General features: G+C 46.3%; 1 long non-coding RNA gene across 1 annotated transcript; it reads left to right on the top strand.

The window, feature by feature from the left end:
* The first annotated feature begins 2435 nt into the window (after positions 1–2435).
* LOC107324309 lies at positions 2436–4009 on the top strand. The gene is made up of 2 exons (XR_001559468.2): positions 2436–2676; positions 3022–4009. It is a non-coding gene; the product is annotated as an uncharacterized LOC107324309 (long non-coding RNA).
* The last annotated feature ends 1224 nt before the right edge of the window (positions 4010–5233 follow it).

Below are 5233 nucleotides of genomic sequence, written 5' to 3'. Positions count from 1 at the left end.
GGGGCTGTTCAGCCTGGAGAAGACTCTGAGGTGACCTGAGTGTGACTTTTTAGTATCTAACAGTGAGCTCCAGGAAGGAAAAAGACAGACTCTAGCACGGTCTGCTGTGATAGGACAAGTGGAAATGGTTTTAAGATTACAGAGAGGAGAATTAGATTAGATATAGGGAAAAAGTCTTATACATGGAGAGTGGTGAGGCACTGGAACAGGTTGTCCAGAGATATGGATGCCCCATCCCTGGAGACTTTCAATATCAAAGCCCTGGGCAACCTGATATAGCTTGTGTATGTACCTTGCATTGCAGGGGAGTTGGACTAGATGAACTTTAAAGGCCTCTTCCAACTCTAAAGATTCTCCATGTCCAGGTGGAGGCTGGTGATGAGTGGTGTCCTCCAGGGGTCCATCTTGGGACCGGTGCTGTTCAGCATCTCTGTCAGTGACAGATGATGGGATGGAGTGCACCCTCAGCAGTTTGCTGATGCCACCGAGCTGAGTGGTGCAGTGGACACAACAGAAGGAATGGAAGTCATCCAGAGGGATACTGCAAGGGGAATGGCTTTAAGCTACAAGAGGGGAGCTGTGGGTTAGATGTGAGGAAGCAATCCTTTCCTCAGAGGGCGGTGAGGCGCTGGCATTGCTGCCCAGAGAGCTGTGGGTGCCCCATCCCTGCAGGCACTCAAGGCCAGGTGGGATGGGGCCCTGGGCAGCCTGAGCCTGATCTCTGTAGGACTGTCTAGGCCCTGCCCAGTGTCTGCACTGCAAAAGAAATCTCAGGCGTAGAAGCTCTGGAGAAGCACTGCTAGGGATGGAGTGGGCACATGAGCCTTTGTTCTGCAGGGCTGCCTAATGCTGTTCACTTGCAAAGTTCCACTTCAGTATCAAATGCAAAATATTTCATAGGAAATATGGAAATGAAGCTTTCAATGGGGAAAAGTCAAGGTGAACCTCGACATTCTTCTGATTTTATTTCCATAATGGGGGGATTTGTGCTGCATTTTATAGGCAGCACTTCCTGTATTTCATATCACGTTTTTGCTGCTATTTTAACACTTTTTGAGCAAAACCATTTTCTGTGGTCCCAAGTTAAAAGTTTTCCTGATTGGTAAGAAATTACACAAGAAATTCTTAGGAAACGTTGATGTGCTAATTCAGGATATCAGTGAAAGAGAAAAAAATAAATAAAAGGAAAAAAAAAAAAACAACACAAAACCCTTGCAAACCAATTAAGTTGAAAATATTTGGATTTCCTACCAACCAGCACTCCAGTTCTGACAAGCTCTATTGATTTCCTATTGCATAAGCCACTTTCTTGTAGTCATACCACAGGAGAGCAACAACGTGTTCTGATGTACAATGAGGTCAGGCTGTGTTCTGATGGCTTTGTTCCTGTGTAAGTGTGGGTCTGGTGTGAGTCCTCAATACTGTGGTGCTGGTGTTACAAAGCTGGGAGAAGTGGTTGACACAGCAGAAATCTGTGCTGCCATTCAACAAGTCCTGGGCAGAGTGGAGGGTTGGGCAGGGAGGTACCTGATGAGGTTTGGCAAGGGCAAGTGTGGAGTCTTGCACCACGGGAGGAATAACTACATGCATCAGAAAAGGTTGGGGGCTGACCTGCTGAAGAGGAGCTCTGCAGAGAAGGACCTGAGTGTCCTTGTGGCACCCACCTCTGTGTTACTTACTGTAGGTTACTGTCTTAGCAGGAACTCAATGACCTTCCAATCCCTACAATTTTTTGATTCTGTAATTCTGTTATTCTGTAATTCTGTGATCCCAGATGGGTGCCACGTTCCAAAGGGACACAATGTGAATTCAGAGTATGTGCACAGAGGGAAGGGGGAATTTCAGCTACAGATCAGCCTCACACTGCTGAGAGCTTTCTTCCACAGCAGACTTTAGAAGATGGAGAATGGATTTAATCTGAGCAATTTGGGATGCTCCATCTCCAGCAAGCCAGGTTGTGCTCATCCTCTTCCTCTGCAGAGGGAGATGCTGTTCCCCTCAGCAACACACTGCAATCCCTGGCCCCTCTGCTAGGAGAAGGGAATACTAATTTGTGTGGAGACACTCCACAGCAAGTGGACGTTAAGTGGACTAATGCTGAACAGCAATGGAAATTACAGCACAGACACCATCAGAATCCATCACAACTAATGCGATTAGAGTGGGCAGCACAGGAATTCGTAATGATCTGCACTGTACCCTCAAGTTGTGTCGGTGCATCTGAGCCATGCTCTGCTCTCCTCCTGCCCTCTGCTTACACACTTTGAAGAGCTACAGACAAGGGAGGCCCCCCAGGAGCCTTTCATCCCACCCTGTACCTCTGTCATACCGCCCTTGTTTCTAATTGTATGCAGAGACAACAGCAATGGCAATGACTTCATAACGAACCCTCCTAATGAATAAATCATCCTAATTTCAAGTCAAAGTTAGCACAGCCATCCACTGTGTCATTTCCATGAATCACAGCGATAAAGGGCTGTGCTTGTTGGGACATTGCTTATGCAAATGCAGTGCAGCATTAATGAATGTAAGCAAAGTCCTGCAGTGCCAGAACAAGGCAAGCTTGTGCCAAAGCTCCCAGGAAGCGGCTGCTGCTTTGTCCGGAGGAGTAAGTGATGGGCTGAGGAGAGGCTGCAGGAGTCTGGCTCCATCCTGTGCTGCTACTGCTGATCCCAGGTTAGTAACCTCATCCCTTAGAGAAATGCATTTGGACTATTTCTGATTTATGAACAGTGAGGGCCCCTCTGAGATCCTGGAAAGTGCAATATAGAAGGGGGTATTGTGCACCAGGGAAACCCAAAGCTCAGCTCCTTTGTGTGGGGACAGCAGCACACTGGGAGGGCAGCGCAAGGTGCTGCTGGAAAGGGCCCGTGGCACTTTGGATTTCCAAAGCCTAATCTAATTTAATACCTCACAAAGCAGGGTTTTGCTGAGGAGGTATCTCTGCTCTCAAGCAGATCTCAGAGCTATTGTATCTGTGCCGATACTCAATACCTTGATGCTATTGTTTGTATTCCCTAGAAACTAATGAAAGAGGTCTAGAGCCAAACAAGGGTGAGTCATGTGGAGAGGGATGATTTATGGCAAGGAGCACAAGAAGGCCCTGCCATGAACAACCAGGATGGCCAACAAGGGACCGGCAGCAAGAGGAGCAGTGGCTCTGTGGAATCACACATGGCACTGTGCAGCACTGGGGTGGCAATGGGGAAGGTGTTGTTTGCCTGATATCCTGACTGACATACCACAAAGAAATTACCTCACTCTCTGGAATCCTCTGCCACCAACTATCAGCCAAAAAACGTCTAAAACAGCGAATGTAGCCCAAGATACAACACCAAGGGTTTTCCATTCGCAGTGGGTGCCAAGAACAATTGATTTTTTTGACAACTGCTTTCTTTGTTAGATGATGTCATGGATTATTTATCTCTGAAAGCATTAAATGATACAAAGCACTTGTTGAGTCACTGGGAAGAACAATCCCCAAGCCTGGCTGGTGCAAGAAGAAAGGACCAGTGGCAGTTCACTCAATGGGCTGCTCCAGCAAAAGGCCCATAAATTCCCAAGTCTGCTTCCAGCACTTGACAGCAGCTGTGTTGCTCCCACCACTCCCAAGTCCTGTAGCCCAGCAGTGAGTGGTTCCCTGTGTGGCCGTTGGGTTTCAGAGCCCCTCACAGACCAAGCTCTGTCCCAGCACCTTGGGCTGACTGTGCAGCTCTGGGTTTTATAGGGTCCCTGCAATCCCTCTCTGCAGCCTGGTAACAAAGGCAAAGCATGCCTTGAGCACACTGATAAAGGGCTTTTGAATGGAAGCAGCTGAATCACATGTCATTTCACAATTAGCACTTTAATTTTGAACATTAATTAGGACGCTGGTGTTTGTAGAGTTTAGTTCTCATCGACCCACTTACATTGTTCTGAGGAAGACTAAAGAGATACTGAAGTTTGCAAATAAATCAATGGGAAAAGAAAAAAAAAAAAGAAAAAGAAAAGAAAGGAAAAAAAAAAAAAAGGAAAGTCAGGACCAGCTGGAGTCCACGGACTGAATTCCAGTGACCTGGCAAATTCTTCGCAAATAAGGTTTGCTTGCTAGAGCCTGGGAAGAAGCAATATTACTGTTATAATATCATGGCACTGAAGAAATATGGGCACACTGAAAAAAAAGGTTTCACCTGCAAGGTATAGAATGAGCTACAAATTAGAGTTCTCAGCTCAGCCTGGGCTCATCAAATAGTTCTCCTAAGGACTACTGCAGTTATCCTATCCATAGAATCACAGAATCATTCAGCTTAGAAAATACCTCCAGGATCATCCAGCCCAATCATCCACCTACCACTACTGACACATTCCTCAGTGCCACGTCTCCATGTTTCCTGAACACCTCCAGGGACAATGACTTCACCACCTCCAGCCAGCCTGTGCCAGTGCCCAAAACCACTTTTTCCTAATATTCAACCTGACCACCACCTATCCATCCCTAACATCCTTTGAAAACCACATTATTCTTGCATGAGTACAAAAAGTGCTATCTCTTTGGAGGTATGAATGCAATAAATTAAGCCCAAAGATGCTTAGATGTGAATTCATCACGAATATGCTCTGACGAACTTAGATTTACTGGCTCTTCTTTGCATAAGGAGTTGAAATGAAACATGGAAATAAAAGCAGGCAGATATGGGCAAGTCCCAGCACTATTAAGCAGCAGTTACAAGTGAGGCAACAAATATAGTTATCCTGAAGAATCTGAGATACTGAAAACACCTGCTGCTTTCCAGGAAGATGAAAGCCAAAAAGAAGAAATGGAATTAGGATGAGGTCAGCTGAATGATAAGCATTCATCACAGCAGCAGTAGTGATGAGGTCACCTGGTAGCATGCCTCATTCCCCTCCCCTTTCTGTGCTCCTACACAGAAGGGGTGGCAGCTCCTACTCCAGGAATTTGCATCAGAGACCACTGCTGGAAAACACACAACAGACTGGAGAGTTGCATGAACGCCATTTGTTTTCCTTTATGGAGGAAAAAAAGCTGATGTGGAGAATGGGGTCCTATTACTCAGTACTCTGTGTGGCATTCTGCTTGATTTCAGTGGCAGAAACGTTAATTAAACAGCCTTCTTAATGCTGCAGTTCAAATGGCTGGGAAAGAAACATAGGTATGGTCACAGCGAAGGGGTTTGATGGGTTCCCTGAGGGATGAGAGGCACAAACAGGAGTAGCACAGAGGAGACATGGAGTC

This window comes from Coturnix japonica, chromosome 24 (assembly GCF_001577835.2).
Source record: "Coturnix japonica isolate 7356 chromosome 24, Coturnix japonica 2.1, whole genome shotgun sequence".
In the NCBI taxonomy this organism is placed as follows: domain Eukaryota; kingdom Metazoa; phylum Chordata; class Aves; order Galliformes; family Phasianidae; genus Coturnix; species Coturnix japonica.
Note: the sequence above shows the minus strand (reverse complement) of the source record. Positions and strands in the feature narration are given on the sequence as shown.